Consider the following 18878-nt stretch of genomic DNA (forward strand, 5'->3'; position numbering starts at 1 on the left):
GTATGTGCATACATCTAACATAATCTAACATGTCGTACCATGAACGGTAATATATTTCTTTGTCATGTGTTATATGTCGAACGATGGGCATATTGTCTTTTCCATGAATAAAGCATAGCTATATCTGCATGTATATCTATGCATGTCAGCTGGTCGATAATACTGGTCTGACTTTAGTTCAGAAGTCTTGGCATTGTCTAAGTCTGTCCCCATGCACACTTACCTATGAAAACGTTAGTGTTTGTCTTAGATTTACTTAAAACTAAATGCATTGTGGGAGCTCTATGCAGTATTCCAACTTGTTGGCGCTCTCAAATATTAAACTACTTTTCATATTTGTAATATTTGGAGCCAAAGAATTAAGCCCATATAAAATGTCTCTCTTAACTTTCAATACAGATGTCTGTATGGTGTCTACTGTAAGTACTTCTATGTATAGTGTGAAGTAATTTGAATAAGCTTAATTAAACGGTTTCTTAAATCAATAGGCTTCATATGTTAAACGGATACACCATTATGTTATATGGTATTGTAAAGTCGATTCCAATGATTGAAAAATGATGTTATACGATATATATGTATAATAATACTGATATTCATATTCTGTCCCTCTATATTGTTTATTCAACATTTGATATTTTTTAATAAAGACTTCTTGTTATCATATTAGCCAACTATTAATACTGATAAATTTCAATAATTCAATATTCATGTTAGATAAGTTTAACTTCCTGCAACTTGTTCATGCAGTTCAATTCGTGCTTTCCTGTACACTCTCCGAAGTAACTGTTAATATCTTCACATACATACACTATGTATGTTTGCATGATACAAATATTTTCATGTCATGCTGTGTTTACATTTTTATTGTGATTTCTAATTTTACTTGCTTGTGAGTAGATTTTAAGTAGATTGCTGTTATGGTTGTGTTGACAGTAATTGTATTGTGATAACTCTTGGCAGAATTACGGATCTTTATCTGTTTTTGAACAATTGAATCTATTGCCCAATATGTTGCGTTTTCTTCTTTTGAACTGCTTGGAGGACTTATGCAAAAATATTAAAAACCTAACCAAGAAAGGAAATCTGATTGCGACCTGTTTTGGGCTATTTTGTGGTTCTTTGTATTTTTGTTCTTTTTCAGAATGTATAGTGGATTTGCCTGTGTTTATACATGTACATGTGCAGGGACCTATGTTTGTATAGGTCCCTGACATGTGTTGTGGGAGCATCAGTATCTGTCACACATGTATCATTTATACTCAACCATATTTGTTGTGTATTTTTGTTAGGTTTGAAGCTTTGTTTAATGCCTGTTTTTAAGAAAAAGCCATATTATGGGAAAACCCAAGCGTTTGGCGGATAGCTGGAGGGGGGAATATATTTTTTTTTTGAAGCATAACTTTTTCCAGAATGGATGGATTTCAAATAACTTCCCGTTAGTTGTCAGAATGATGAGATGTAGTATCAAGCACAACAAACATGGTAATATGTCAGGCTCACAGTTCAAATGCCGATTGTACTACGAAAAATGCTATTTTATAAGTATCTATATTCTAAAACGATTGGAATAATCAAGAGCAATGGCAAAAATTATAATGATACTAAAAAACGATGAATGTTTTCCGTAAACCGCTCGGATATTTCCGCCACCTATTTTGCAATCGTGATACATCGGCTATCTCGGATTCCTCCGTAAGATAGGCCTCGTGGCTAACGGTCGCCATGTTGCCTTGTATTACTACTTTACTACCCAAAAGGTTGTCAGTCTATTGTTATGAGGCTGTATACGATGCGCGTTGAACTAGCGCCAAACTTTTTACCGAAACTTTGATATTAAGAGCACTATTAACGTTCATTTGTGTTGCATTTTGACCTATTATCCAAGTGATTTACTTTTCCATTATTATTTAATCACCCTATCATCCAATTTTTAAGATGAAATTACGGTGTTTACAAAACCAACCAAACCGAAAGTGAAACTGGATGCATTACGTTTCGCGATGTAAACATTAAATATTTGTTCAGTTTGAGGAAGCGAATCGATAATAGACGTTGGAATATGTATGCAATACAGACTATATTGCCGATTGTAGTACTGGCTAAAAAATACCCTTTATGACAGGTTATGTATAGAACGTTAATCAAATAGTGACCATAAATCACTACAAATGTCTGGGTTGTTCATTAACCCATTTATGCCCAGTGGACTCTCCCATCCTTCTAAATTGGATCAATTTATTTCCAAAAGTAGGGGTGTCTGGTATATTTATTTCTATATTTAGAATATTTCTTACAGAAATTTCTTTAAGCAAACAGCGCAGACCCAGATGAGACGCCGCATTATGCGGCGTCTCATCTGGGTCTACGCTGTTTGCAATGTCCTTTTTTCAGGACGCTAGGCATGAATGGGTTAATATAATTAATGCACGTTTCTGATCTAATTGCCTGTATCTAGTTGTAATTACCATGATATTGATAAAATTAAAACGTTTTTTTCATAAATTAACATTACATGTTTTATTTTTATCATTTAGGGAATATATAATTGTATCATTATCATCATTAAATATTCTGAAAATGATCTAAATTATCATGATTACTTTAAAGTAGAATTTTTAAATTTTACTCATTATTTTTAATGAATTTGCACATTTGCTTGATTCAAAATAAAATGTATTAATAAGGGTTTCAGTTGTTAGTTTTAACCCATTTTTAGTTCGATTAAATTTAAAGTACTAACTACGTACATGTATGTGAAATGCTCTTGAGTTCGTTTCCTTGGCCTAGAACCAGTGCAAGTGACCAGTACTTGGGTGTCTCTTGGAGATTTCTTAAGAATGCTCCCACACTGGGGATCAAACCAGTGACCTCCAGATCATTAGGTGGACACCACATCCATTACACATCAGCGACCTTTAATTAGTAAATTACTTTAGTATTGCAGCATTATATAATGTAATGTTGCTACATATTTTTGGAAAATGATTAATGTGCAGTACTAAATAAATCTAAATGCAAACAATTTTAATTGTGTATATTGTGTGATTATTAGTTACAAATTCCCTTTTTACAGGTATACTGGATTATGAAAGACTGATAAACATAAAATTGACAACTCATCTCCCCAACGATACTTTGTGTGGCTCATTCTCGGAACAAACCCATAGTCAGTGAGAAAACTACAGTGTAAAAAGACCACTTGATTGTGACAATTATGGCTGACCAAGCAAATGTTATCATTTAAAATAAAGAAAACTTCCAGTTCAATATACATTTTATACCAATTATGACATTGGCCAACACAGAAAATAATTATAAGGTTGATTTTCCAAAAATTGACTGTTACAATTGGATACTGTTTTAAGCTTCACTCTACTTTGTCTGAAAATAAAAGTCCTAAATGATGTAATAGAAACATACATATTTAATTTTTAGTTTAACAAGGATATATATATACATACATATATTATAATATCTTTTTATCGATGGTCAATCAATTTAAGTTTAACTCATATATACATACACATTTTATACATGTGTATGCTTTGATTTTTTCTATTGAAGCCAAATTAATATCCCATTAGATAGATAGATAATATCACAGCAGTATTCCTATTTTGTCTGCAAGTACTGCAGAAATCATGGATTATTAATTTACTGAGTCAGCCTTAATCTTTATATTGTAATTGTTAAAACAGATTAAGATGTGCATTATACAATTGAGGATGCATCAAGATTAAAAAATGGTACATGTATAAATTAATAAAGAATCAATAACAATCAGAAACTGTGCTTTTTTTTCAGTATTGTGTGAAAGGATTTGAAGTAATGATGTGTTTTTGAAATATGATTTATGTGAATTTGAATAAATATATAAAATTTAGTGATTTTCTCAGACAAAAACTGTTAATTACATACTAAAGTATTCAGAATGTATTATTGTAATATTCATTGGAATTTTTTAGTACAAAAAGCACTTTTCCCTGGCATTTGTATTTATAGTAATTGCATATTTTATAATTCTGACAGCATTTATAAACTGTGTTCATGCAAGCATGAACACGGTTTCATTTTTTGAGTATTTAAACAAGAGGGCCATGATGGCCCTGTATCACTCCACTGCTGAAAAAAGGCTGAAACAAATTTCTCTGCATGTGCAAATACTTAAATATAGGCCCTATTTAAGCACATGTACACTTTTGTGACCTTCTGGGCTGGGTCAAATTTAACCCCAGGGGCATAATTTGAAAAAAGGAGGACTACTATATCTCACTACATACAAAATGTGGTAGCCCTAGGTCCTAGAGTTAAGGACAAGAATATTTTTAAAGTTTTCACAAAAAAAAGCAAGATATAAGCGTATATAATGTTAAATTTTGTGACATGCGGGTCAGGATCAAATTTGACCCAAAGGGCATAATTTGAACAAACTTGGTAGAGGACTAAAAGATGTTACTGCATACCAAATTTGGTAGCCATAGTCCAAATGGTTTTCGACAAGAAGATTTTTAAAGATTTCACAAAATAGGCGCTTTAAAAGCATTTATTCAATTTTGTGACCCCCCGGGGCAGGGTCAAAGTTGACCCAAGAGGCATTATTTGAACAAATTTGGTAGAGGTTTATTAGATGTCACTACATACCAAATTTGGTAGCCCTAGGCCCAATGGTTATGGACAACAAGATTTTTAAAGTTTTCACAAAATAGGCCCCATATAAGCGTATGTTCAGTTTTGTGACCCCGGGCAGGGTCAAATTTGACCCAAGGGGCATAATTTGAACAAACTTGGTAGAGAACTATAACATGTCACTACATACCACATTTGGTAGCCCTATGCCTTATGGTTAAGGACAAGAAGAGTTTTAAAATTTTCACAAAATAGGCACTATATAAGCATATAATTGATTTTGTGGCCCCCGGGGCAGGGTCAAATTTGAACCCTGGGGCATAATTTGAACAAACTAAGTAGAGGACTATACAATGTCACTACATACCAAATTGTGTAGCCCTAGGCCTAATGGTTATGGACAAGATTTTTTCGGCGTAAGCTGAATAAGCCAGCTTTTCACCCTGACTTGACCTTTGTAAGTGTCCAATAATACTCAAATAAAATTTCCCGCGGCTAGGTACGATTGAATACACTTCATTTATTCCATTGGCTGATTTGAGTATAACACCAGAACATTGGAAACATATCCGCGTCTTTGTAACACTGTTTTACTGCATGAAACAATTTTATCTCTAATGAAAAGGCCCAATAGATAGAACAGTTTTACAATCAATTTTCGACATAAATACAGTTTGTGCGTTCACCTTTTATTTTCAGAGAATTACCAGCGCAAAAGCGTTTAACTAAAGGCTATGTTGTCATATTTAGTACTTACTTGCATTGCATTTCAACCCGCGAGGTTTCGGGTCAATACGCGGTCATTTTGTGAAAGTCAGAGTTTATATACAGTTCATCACCGGAGTTCGCAAAAGGGGTTGCGATCATTGTGTCTTACTGACAATAACGTAGTGACTGTAATGCATTGCATTCCAATCCGCAAGGTATCAAGGTCAGTTTGCGGTCAGTTGCAGAAATCTTTATATAAACGCCGTCTCGTAAACTTTGTGCACTTGAAGTCTGTTTTGATCAGAAAGATACTAAATAAAGATATTCGGCGATATTATTGTGGTATGTCAATCATCGATTTTTAATATGGTTTCAAAATTTGCATGATAAGGACCAATTTTGATAAAATTAATTAGAAATATTTATCCATTTAGACCAGTTTATTAAGCATGACCACAATAATTCGCTATACTATAATTATGCAATTAAATAATATTCGAGTATTGCCGGCTGACCTATATGCACTCGTTTATTTTCATGTTTCTTGTGTTTTTCTATTCTGTAAATATAGATATCTGAGTAATAATATCACATAAAGCAAAATAAGCCACGAAATCTGGCGCAACACCCCGTAATTGATTTGCTTATGATGTAGCTAACAACTGCGCAGAAAAAAGGCATCCGCTACTTTTTATCTCATAGAGATAACTTTTGGTCGTTCATAAACATCGACCACAATCAACGCCGTATATCTTTTTTAAAGATATTTCTTGTTTAAGTTATCACAAAATAGGCATTATATAAGCATATGTTCAATTTTGTGACCCCTGGGGCAGGGTCAAATTTGACCCTAGGGATTAAATTTGAACAAATTTGGTGGAGGACTATTAGATGTCACTATATACCAGATTTGATAGCCCTTGGCCGGATTGTTAGTGACAAGAAATTTTTTGAAGTTTTCACAAAATAGGCCTTATAAAAGCATATGTTCAATTTTGTGACCCTCTGGGCAGGGTCAAACTTGACCCCAGGGGCATAATTTGAACAAACTTGGTAGAGGACTATAAGATGCCACTACATACCAAATTTGGTAGCCCTAGTCCCAATGGTTATGGACGAGAAGATTTGTAAAGTTTTCACAAAATATACCCTATATAAGCATATGTTCAATTTTGTGACCCCCGGGGCAGGGTCAAATTTGGCCCCAGGGGTATAATTTGAACAAATTTGGTAGAGGACTATTAGATGTCTCTACATACCAAATTTGATAGCCCTAGGCCCAATGGTAATGGACGGGAGATTTTGAAAGTTTTCACAAAATAGGCCTTATTTAAGCAAATTTTCAATTTTGTGACCCCCAGGGCAGAGTCAAATTTGACCCCAGGGGCATAATTTGAACAAATTTGAAAGAGGTACACCCCAGGAACATTCCTAAGAAATTTCATCAGAATTGGACCAGTAGTTTAGGAGAAGATGTTTAAAGGAAAAGTTTATGCATGGATGCACGATGGACACAGGACCTTAAGCCAGTGGAGCTAAAAATCAAATTAAACATTTAGTTTTGATTTAAAATCAGTTTTTATATGCAAGTGTTTATTTCACTTATAAATTAAAACAGCATATTATTCATTATTGAAAAGATTATTCCAAGCTTGATGTCATATTTCAACTTTGCATAGTGTAGTTAATTGAACATTGTATTGAACTGTATGGGCAGCTATATTTTTTAATTTATGTATGTTGTATTATACAAAATGCATTATTTCTACCACAAGTAGACCATATAAGGCCTACTGCTACTAAATAGGCACTGGTATGAATTTGACACCGTTTTTGATGCTCATACAAAACTTTAATTATTACTACACTTTAGTATATTAAATATTTTCAAGTTTTTGTTCAACATTTTTTGCAAAAGAAAAGAGTGTCTTAATGCATTTGAAAATATACTTAAAACAAACTAAAAATGCATTTTAACATACTTTTTTCCTGGTTAAGTGTATTTGGGATGATAAAAAATACACTTGAAGAGTATTAATGCTGGAAAAATGCAGAAAAAAATACATTTGTTTCTGTTAGAAGTGTGTCTTGTCTGCATTTTTAAGTGTATTAAATGCACATCAAATGCAGATAAATACAATGCCAATACTGTTACATGTATTGTAATGGACATAAAATGCACTTGTTCTTGTAATTAAATGCTTTAGTGAATTGAAATAACCTTTTATAACGTTTTAACAATTAGTAATACCTTTTTATATAACTTTTCTTTTGAAATGTGACACTTAAATGATTTTTGCACCACTAGTAAGAGATATAATTTGTGCTCATAATGCTTTATCATTACACTACATAATATCATTTGTTGTATGAAAATAACCCGTAAAATTCATGTGAAAGCTCAAGAGATCAATAACAGCGTGCTATACCCTGCCTCTTTTTACATGATGGTATTTAGTCCCCAATTCTACATGGCTAAGGGAAAATTAATGTGCAGATTTGACAAATAAGTCTTAACTGGGATCCAATAGGCAGACTTTCATATTACTTGTATTTAATTTAAATCATGATCTGAATTGCTCTTTGGCAAATCTTTGTTGGTCACAGTATTCAACTGAATTTTGTTCACTTTGTAGTGATTATATTTTCTATATTTATCAGACAACATCTTTCTTCAAAAGTTTAACATGATTGCTTGGTTAATTTAGAAACAAGATCAATGCATCATAACATAAAATGAAAAAATGTGTAATAGTAAAAATGGCAGCAAAAAAGCACTAGATTATCTGCCTTAAATCTGAGACGATATGTTGATGTATTGGAATTTCTCATAAATAATGTGCTCCATAGTTGTATAATTGTATAGTCGCATGCATGAGTGGTGTCAATGTCACAATACCAATTAAAGCCTATAATTTACTAAAACAATTTGAAGTTTGATGTGAGTTTTTTTCAAGATCTGTTATATATAATTATATATACATGTATATATATATTGGTGAAAAGTTAACATGCAATAAGTTTACTGTAATTAAGTGACAAATAGTTTTACTGATTTGGTTGGATGCATATATGCAGATATATCATGGTTTGTGCAGAGGACAGTAGCAAAAACAAGAGCTGTCTCTGTAGGATGACATACGCCCCCGATAAACGCTTTAATAGAAGTTATGAGCATTTTTCAAAACCTAAAAGCTGACCCTAAGTTCAAGGTCAAAGGGGTCAAAATTTGTGTGTGTATGGGAAGGCCTTGTCCATATACACATGCATACCAAATATGAATGTTACATCTGAAGCGACATAGAAGTTATGAGCATTTTTTCGAAACCTAAATGCAAAGTGTGACGGATAGACAGACGGACAGTGCGATCACTATATGCCCTCCTTTGGGGGCATAAAAATGTGTTTCACATTGTTTTGGTAAATTAGTAATGTAGTTAAAAGAACAGAATCATCAATTATAAAGTTATTGATTATAAAGTGTTGCTGGCATATTTGATGCATTCATCTAGCTATAAGAAGGTCCCTGTTTTATCCCCACTGGCACCGAGTGAGGGTTCTCAAAATCTTTAAACAATATGAATAACTACATATAGGGTCGAGAGCCTTGTTGATATGGGGGCTAAACACCAGAAATCAAAGCGACCCAGGTTAAAGGCCGAGGCCAAATAAATAAACCAGAGGCCGCATGAGCCTGCTATACTCTGAACAAGTATTGTTTCTTCTCAGAAAACTGGCTTAAGTGTCTTACTAAGCTTTAGACTTTGAGTTTCAGTGCAATCAATCTAAAATAAATTGGTCAAATTAAATAATAATTTGTAAAAAAATAAACATTCTGCACAAATTCAATTATTTACTTTACCTGTGTGCATGAATCATTTCAGTCTTGATGGTTAGTGAACTATGTCAAAAGCACCATATCTATGAAACACTTGTATTTTGAATAGTGCAATGTTCCACAGAAATGATGCTGATGATTATTCTACACGATGATGAATTATTAGATATATTTCTAAATTCCATTTCCACCAGCAATTCGGTTATTCCACTACCAGTTCACATGCTTCGTACACAGTTGAAAATAACACTATTCCACTCAACAACCGTGACACATGTACTCAATTTTAAAACTTTTCGCAATTAAAATTGTCTTCTACTGTTATTGTTGTTGTTGTACTTTAGAAAGTAGTTCGAAAGATGGCGACTATTAACCCAGAGATCATTCTATACATAAATGGTGACGTCACTACGTTATTGTCACCTCTATACTTAGACGCATCACGCACCTCCATTTGGAGGCATTTATGACTACGACACAAAGAAGTCCGCGGATGAATGAAGAATTTGCTTTATAAGTAAACTTTCATGTTATGATTTAAAAGTTATGTATAATTTTGTTCAGTCTTACGGTCTTATGTTAGTAGCAATTAAATTTTCGTAAGTTTTCAACAATTTCGCTCTTTATTCATTTTTTTTTAAACTGTACTTTCACTTTCGGTTGTATAACAACATGTATCCTTTATTGACGAAAGTTTGCAATGAAATAGCGTTTTCAAAACCGCTTAAAAAGTTTCAGAAGGTGTATCTGATGCGTGTTATGAATAGACACAATGTCATAGCTATATTGCCGACTAGTATGGGAACAATTTGGTATTTCAAGTGGCTCCATTTGCGTTGCAAGAGAAGTTCAAATTGACTTGTTCAGTTTGTTAAATTTTCACACCCTAATTATATATTTTTTATAAGTGCCTGAGAGATTTTTTTCTTTAAATAATTGTGATCAATGAAAATTTTAGTAAAAGCACAGCATTGATGTTCTATGATGGTCATTTTTTAGTGGAATAGTATGTTACAATAAAACAATTGTAGCTATTGTTTTAATGAACTTAGATTAGGTGTCATCTTTAAATGGGGTAGTAATTCATTATATGAGATTAGCACATTATATAGTTGAAAAATAAATAACACTTTAATGACTTACCATATTAAAATAAAGTAGCATAAAATATGTTGCAGGTCATAAAATTTAAATTGAAGAAGCTTTACAAATATTTTACACTGACAACACTGTTGGTTTTCCAAAAAAAATCCTTCCTATCTACCATGCCCTAGTTTTTTGGGGCAAATTTAAATATTATAAATATCATTGAATTAAATTATTAAAATATCAATATGTTTTGATTACATTAGCTTATTTTATTATTAATAATAAATACTTTGCAAGGAAAGTCCAATTCTGTTTTAATTAGTCTTAATTAGGTACTAGTAAAATTGAAAATATCAGTGACATCCAACACTTGGCTTATATGCGTATGAATGCATATTTTCTTTGACAGTTACAAAGTACCCTATTTAATTGGATTAAAAACAACAAATAACTATAGTTCCACAACCCAGCCCAAGTTGACTCAAACTGAATTAATTCATCAATTGATCCTATTTAATTATATTAAAAACAACATGTGTAAGATTTTGAGAATATCCCATGTATTCCCCTAGTATTCCTCTAGTACACCAACATGCAAGTCTTACTAATGATATACATGCACTCCTTAAACAGTTTAACAAAAATAATGAATGATTAATCCAAAGAAAACAACAAACTTCATATAAAAAGATTACATAAGCAAAATAATCATTTTGATAATAAATCAAGATTATACTTCAACCAAACCATTATAAATTTATTGTGGGGTGGGGGGAGGTAATGTAAGCACTAAAACTAAAATGGGGGAAATGTCTGGGGAGGGAACATCTTAGGGGGGCGTCCGGAATTCCTGCTAAGGGCGACAGTGTTGTTAATGTTTCTTTAGAAGAAATAACTGAAGGAAAGTACTCATTGGTGTATGCCCATCCAGAAGCATTTCTGAGCATATCAATTGGAACTGCAATATTGAGTGCATTTGAAAGAGATATAACTGTTTCATGCATTGCTTTTGATGAAGCCCACAAGTCATGGTCCTTTAATGGTAGCTTTCCTATAAGGGAATTTTATACTTATTTTTTACTCTACAATCTAGCTCTTTTGTCATAAAATGAGAAGTTTTATTATCCAACAGGTTTTGTGTTTGAACCTCACAAATTTTATAATACCAAAGTCCCATCATATAATCATCATCACAATCAGCAGCAGCATTATCATCATCATCGTTAGCAGCAGCATCATTGTGTTGTATTATCAGAATTCAATACAAATACAAACACAACCATTACAACTCTTACTACTACTACTACTAATTAATGAATTATCTACTACTACAACAAGAACAACAACTACTACTACTACTACTTCTACTGCTACTACTACTACTACTACCACCACCACCACCACAACCACCACCACTACTACTACTACTACTTGGTACACCAGAACTTGTCCATGGAGGCGATAATGAAAACTCCCAGAGTATTGATCGAACCCACGCCCAGTGGACATCATTCTCTACACCATAGCGACCATGAATTAATATTTGACGCCATGTACAACATAATTCACCTTATTACAAAAAACATGGAATTCACAAAATGACTGAAAATGCTTTAAAATAAATGCAAATTTGACATTTGAAACAAAACAACCTAAGCAATACATAATAAGAAACACTACATTATTGAAACACTGATACCATGAACATTTTAGGGTGTAACACCTTATGTACATGTACCAGACCTTTTATGTACTACCGGTACTTTGAAACTTTATGTACCACCTACATAAAATATAGGTGTTATTGTCCATTCATTCATAGCAGTCCTAATGAATTAAGGTCATTCTCTAAACATGATTAAAGTCTAAAGAAGGAAATAATTTGATTTTTTTACAGTTTGAACATTAAGGTCATTCTCTCTTCTCTTCAAAGTATCACATTTCAATTATACAATATAATACAAACATTTTAGACTTTATAATCCTCAGTCAGGATAAGATAAGAGACAAATGAATTTTTATAATTTATTTCAATTTCAGGTAAGACTAATAAATCATTTATTAAGTACTACATGTACTTGGGCTAATAAATTAAACTAAGACACTCAGTGACACTTAGACAATCTGACAAAATATAAAATCTATGGCCAATATATAAGTCTAAATTCATAAATACTATCACACAAAATACATTTCATCAATAACACACATTCATATTAAATTAGTTATCTCTTTATATTATAAATATGGTACATAAAGTGTCAGATAGTGGTACATAAAGTGTCGGTACATAAACGGACTGGTACGTAATGTGTGACATTCAACATTTTAAAAATCAGTTAACAATATATGGACTTCATTGTTTTGCATATACGCAATCAAAGCATATTTATTAAAAATTAAAACACTGTTCATGGCTGTATCTTTTTATTTATACATGCATAAACTATTCTGGTTATTAATACATTTTTAAAATTATATATAAACAAGAGCACCACATTATGGGTGTCAAGCTAGGCTGCGGTGCAGTTTTGAATAAATGAAATTTATTAAAAGAATTTTTAGAGGTTAGTGACCTTGACCTTTGACCGAGTGACCTCAAAATGGGTGTGGTGTGTATAAATCATCACGGTGCATATACATGTGAGGTTTCAATGTTATAGGTGGAAGCACTTTGATTTTAGAGCCGATGTAAAGGTTTGAGCACGACATGGACATCTGACGACGAGCTGTGACAATACCTAGGCTAGGGTTTTCCCCGAAAACAGCTGAGCTAAAATTGAGCGCCATTAGTCCAAATTTTTGACGCTCTTAAATATTAAGCTACTTTTTATATGGGTAATATTTGGAGCAAAGAATTTAGCCCATATAAAAAGTATCTCTAAATTCTTTGCGCGTCTTATAAATAAGACTAGAGCGCCATATAAATTAAATGGAAAACATACAACATTATGTCAAGAAAAATAAAGCTGTAAAAATCTCACCTGCTCGTCTTTGATGTTGCAATTAGCACATTCAGCATTTTCAGTATCTACTAAATAAATATATGAAAGTGCCAAATGTCCAAGATACCATGACGTCCTCCTCAAAATGTTAGATCCTTTGAACTCCATTTATTTTATCCCTGATTAATCCTCTCACACATGATGCCTACATGTAAGATTCCTTGTAATGTTCACAGCGTTTATTTTAAATCGTTTACGTTCTCAAATTTCAGCAGGTATTTAATTATAAATATTTATTTTTGATTTAATTTACTATTTCGAAGATGCAGTCTTGCAACGTGTTAAAGGGATCTTTTCACGCTTTGGTAAATTGACAAAATTGAAAAAAGTTGTTTCAGATTCGTAAGTTTTCGTTTTAGTTATGATATTTGTGAGGAAACAGTAATACTGAACATTAACCATGCTCTAATATAGCCATTATATGCATCTTTTGACGATTTTAAAACCTAAAAATTATAAAGCGTTGCAACGCGAAACGATTGAATAATTTGGAGAGTTCTGTTTTTGTCGTTAAATTTTGTGAAACTACGAAGATTGCTTATATAAGGTATAAAATACGTCCCGAACATGTACTCGGCGGAATAGCTCAGTAGGCTAAAGCGTTTTTTCTTCAGGACTCTGGCAGGACTCCAGGGGTCACTGGTTCGAAACCTGCTCCGGGCAATGTTCGTTTCCTTTTTTTTTTTTCTTGATTTTTTACTGGAGCTTTTACGATCCAATGTTTACATTTATCAATATAAAGCATTTAATGAATGCGTTAAAAAAAATGCCAAAATCTGTGAAAAGGCCCCTTTAAGTTAGTCTAAGTTACGTGTTTAGTGATTCTTACAAACAATATGTAGACTGACATGAAAAGTGGCTCCTTTTGAAGCACAAACTGCATCCATGTATATATTACAGCTGGCCCGGTTTTATGGGGCCTTTTTTTGATAATAATTAATTACCATTTTTCACTTCCGTGTTTATTATGTTTACCAACGCCATGATGGAAAAAAGTCCGTTTCCCACAATGCTTAGCGCGCATTCACACAGGTCAGTAAGACCGGTGTGACACAATGACCCAGAGATTGATTTATGAAATAAATCGTCTGCTGATCCAGAGTGCCTATTTTGGTGACTGATGACGTCATTTTTTAAACAACGCGCATGACACGGAAACTCTTCCATTGTTATTACGGATTGGAGCTTGAAAACTTCGCGCTTAACATCAAATTTAACATTCAATATCATGTTATTTTGCTAATTTTTCGTTACATTTCATTTTAAGCGTTTGTTGAAATTAGTTTTTTCATAATAAACGTTATTCGTCATAGTTCAGTGTGTTGCTTTCGGGTACATGGAGCGAAGGACAAAACTTCGAACTACACGAACCGTATTTCATAACTTAAAATGCTTTTTATATATTCTGAAATTGCGAGACAATATTCTAAATGTATTAATATTTCTAGAAACACGAAAATGTTTGGCTTTGGGTTATATGGGGTCAAAATCTTGGTCACGAGGTCCAAATCGTACAAAAACCATGTAAACATCCAAGAGCCCAAAATGTTTGATTCAATAATGATGATACTTAAGGAGGAAGTTTGTTAGGGCAATATTTAGGAAAAGTTTAACATTTGGGTTATTTGGGGTCAAAATGTAGGTCACCAGGTCAAAGCTTGAAAAACCTTGTTATCACAAAAGATGCCACATTTGTCATTCAATTGTGATGACATCTTGGGTCATGTATGATTAAAAAATCTCGGTCACCAGATCAAATATAATAAAAAGAAAGCTTAATAACACAATTAACGTTGTTGTTTTTTTTTTGTTATAATTGTTTTGCACATGGTTTCACAAATATTATATGTACATCATTGATTAAAGTGATTTGTCAAATTTATAATTCAGTTCATGAGCTGCACATTTTGAGTGGTGAACGGTAAAGGTCATCCTTCAATGTCACATGTCAAATATATGGTGGACATAGTGTTTCACAAACACAGCTTGTTCACCTAATAATTGAGTAATTTAAGAGAGTGATTTTCTTGATGCAAATCAAAGTAATAATCGTATCCGAAACATCTGGCTCAAACAAATGATCACTATGTCATATTTTTGACAAAGATTGAATGAACCGACTCTTCTCATGTGAGCGAACTAGGGCCATCTTGGCCTTTTTGTTTTATTTCCTAATGTCATTTCATGTTTTGGTTTCATGTTTCAGCCAATTTTTCTATTTTTGTTTGCAATGATGACAGCTTAAAGCGGAAAATTATGTGATAAATAGAACGCTCGTTAAGGGTTTAACACGTTTAAGTATATTTTATCGGAAAGAAACATTGAACCTCTCGTAAACGCTTGTGTTTTGGGTCAATTAAACTTAACTAAATGAACTATCTATTTTTAACACGCACCTAGTATTCTATATTTATTCTTCCACCATATGATTTCTCATTAAATACTAAATGTTGTATGTGTGAATTTCGAGGTTAAAGGTTACGAATTTGGTTGTTCATTGACAGTAAATATTTGATGGTAAAACAACACTAGCATTGGAATGATTACCTTTGAATGGATACAATTAAGGTATTCATCAAACACATATTCTAGAAATGAATCATAATAATGGGCTTGAGAGCCAATATATGGTTATTACTATTTGCATCAACTTTAAAATAAATCGCAAACTTCACGTGAGGTTGTTGAAAATCGATTGATTGCGTCATTCAGTGATGCGTCAAGCACAAGAGTGTGTTTACATTTTATGAACGCAATCTGGATTAAAAATGAAGTGTTCCTGTACTGTGGATGTACAATAACAATATAATCTTCATTCAGTGTGTTTTTAATATATGGCACGACTGACTCCTGTGCAATTAATTGGATTTCTTTATGCATATTATACTACTAGGATGAACAATTTGCGGGTTTGAATATACTTGCCCAAATGCGTGCAATCTTGTTGGTAATTTTGGTTCAGTATCGGTGTAAGGAGTATTTCTTTGGTAATTAAGTCGTGTCTTTGTTTGATGACCAAATAATGTCTATCCGCAAAGAATTGCATACGTATACCGTCTGTTTAATAACGGCACAATTATAGAATGTTGTTAAATGTTTCGGTTGTGCCGTGTACAGATTGAGGCTAAAATTTGCCATTGTGACCAACTTCCCAACATGGGTTTATTGCATCCAAACCATTAAGGCTGCAACGGATATCCGAAATATCCGAGATTCGCGGATCCAAACGAGGATTCGCGGATCTAACTGTAATTGGTAAAATCGGTTTCGAATCCGGATCTTATTTGAGTTTAACCTTTGCTTTGCGGTAATTGTTTCTTTCTTTTCGTTAAATTGTTTCTTTCTGTTTGAAAGGCTGACTGGTAGGTAGTTTTTCACAATTATCGCTCCTTTTTCGACAAAAAAAAAATGGTTCTACACAGTCTACTTTCGTTTTTTGATGGTGCAAAATGGCGCAGAAGAAATTTCACGATGCACCTAGATAATTAAAATCCTCGGTGTGGAAGCATTTCGGGCCTTATCAGCATACTTATTCAAAAGCACTTGACAAAGCAAACGCCATTTGCAAAGTATGTTAGGTTCCCCTTGTATACAGAACCGGAACAACCACCAACCTAAATAGTATAATGTATTATATTAAGTATTATGTAATGATAGGAACTAAATGTTTTTGAAATTCAAAAACCTTGTTTTTTAAAGATTTTTTGAGATACAGGAACTTATTTGTTTCAGTATTTTTGAGGAAATTTAAGACATATGTAACTTTACAAGACTTTTGATGTATGAAGCAATTTTAATCTTGTCATATTGCAGATTTTTTGTTTATTTAAAAGGTTTATGAGGCTTCTTAGACTGTTACTTAATTATTGTTCTCTGTTTGGATTAATAATGTTTATTATAATAATGCAAATTAATTTCCTGTTTTTCATAAGAAATATATAAGTTCTGGTGATTCAAAACATTATTTTGGTTATAGCAATATAAATTATAATTTATTTTGCGTACTTTAACTTTGAAATAAGGATTCGAACCGATATTCGATATCCGGGCCTTTGGATTCGAATTCGGATCCGATTGAAATTTTGGATTCGCTGCAGCACTACAAACCATGGTGAGTAGACCTAAAACCAGTTGAGGGTTGGTTTATTTGTGCCATTTTAAAGATAAGTTATGCGTGAACACTTTTTGAAAGCTAACTACTGCGGCGAGATTTTGGGGTGAAACATTTAAATAAAAATAATAATTTGTATTTTAATAAAATTGTCTTTTCACTTCTGGCGTGTGAAACGTTGACATGCTGATAAAAGTTGAATCGAGGCATATATCCAGTGCTATATTAGCACCGTGGATGTCCATAGGCAATGAAACTTTTGGGACCCACGCCCCAGGCCCCTTGTCGTCGAAATGCCTTTTTGAACGCCATTGTCCAGTTGATTGCACTCGAAATCACCAGCAAAACAATACGGTTTTGCAAATAATAAATGAGTGCCACTTGGTAAGACAATGTCAATATAAAGAAGGGAAACTCCAGATGCTGGAGCAGTTTTGCATTCTCATTGTTTATAATTAGTTGGTCCTTTATTTAAGGCAAATGCTCAATTGCCGAAACAGCACAAAACAGCACAAACCAAAAAAACATAAACACATATAAGAATAAAGCTGGTTACCGCCTTCGAACGGTCAATGCAGAGCATTGGGGGTTTCAACCGGTTTTAGAGCGCTCAACCTCACACTTGACCCAGCAATATTCATGATACATATAAATGTAAATAAAATTTAACCTCATAGCATTGCAACTCAAATTAAACAATAATAAAATGGAAATAAAACGCATTTAATTTCATTACCATTTAATTACTCAATGGTAGGAAAGAGATCAGAGTCACAGAGTTACAACTTTTTGAGGAATGATGAAATGAAACTACGAACAAATGTCAACTACATCCGTTCTTTTTAGAAAAACATTTAAGAATATAGCATCATAAAGTTAATATGATAGATCGTCATTGCGCAAATACATGAAGAAGCAGCAATAATGGGTGTAAAAGATCCATAGTGCAAAGCTTGGTTGTTTATGTGACTGCTAAAAAATAAATCAAACAAGAAACGCCCGTCAGAGAGAAAATATAATAAAATTAAACGCTATGAACTCAATGACCTATGCATGTAAATTAAAACAGTCTAAGTGTGTCGTATGAAGCAATATAGAAACGATGACGTCAACAAATCAATGTAGCCAAGAACAGTGAAAGTGTATCGTATGACGTAATTGAGAAGCGATGACACGATTGCGTGAACAAAAAATTCAGGGGCAGTACTGTAAAATAAAAAAAATTAAACTATTTAAGGGGCAGCTCTGTAAACTCGAAGTACCAATTAAACCAGCTTAGGTGATTGAATATTTAAGAATCAAACATATAAAATTGTAATTCCATTAATAATTCAAAATTTCAAGAGAATAAAGATGAAGTGAATCGAAAACCAACTAGCATGTGTTTTTATGTACGTTAACATCATATCCTTTTGATAAAAATGATCTAATTAAAATGAAAAGTTTCATATAAACATTTTCTTAAGACATTTTAATTTGCGAACACGCTTCAAAACAT

The 18878-nt window shown here is 32.9% G+C and overlaps 1 long non-coding RNA gene across 1 annotated transcript; it reads left to right on the forward strand.

Annotated features, from left to right (window-relative positions):
• Positions 1 to 1768: 1768 nt before the first annotated feature.
• Positions 1769 to 3272, forward strand: LOC127876740 (uncharacterized). Its single transcript, XR_008048052.1, has 2 exons — positions 1769 to 2125; positions 3077 to 3272. It is a non-coding gene; the product is annotated as an uncharacterized LOC127876740 (long non-coding RNA).
• The last annotated feature ends 15606 nt before the right edge of the window (positions 3273 to 18878 follow it).

This window comes from Dreissena polymorpha, chromosome 4, assembly GCF_020536995.1.
Source record: "Dreissena polymorpha isolate Duluth1 chromosome 4, UMN_Dpol_1.0, whole genome shotgun sequence".
Lineage (NCBI taxonomy): Eukaryota > Metazoa > Mollusca > Bivalvia > Myida > Dreissenidae > Dreissena > Dreissena polymorpha.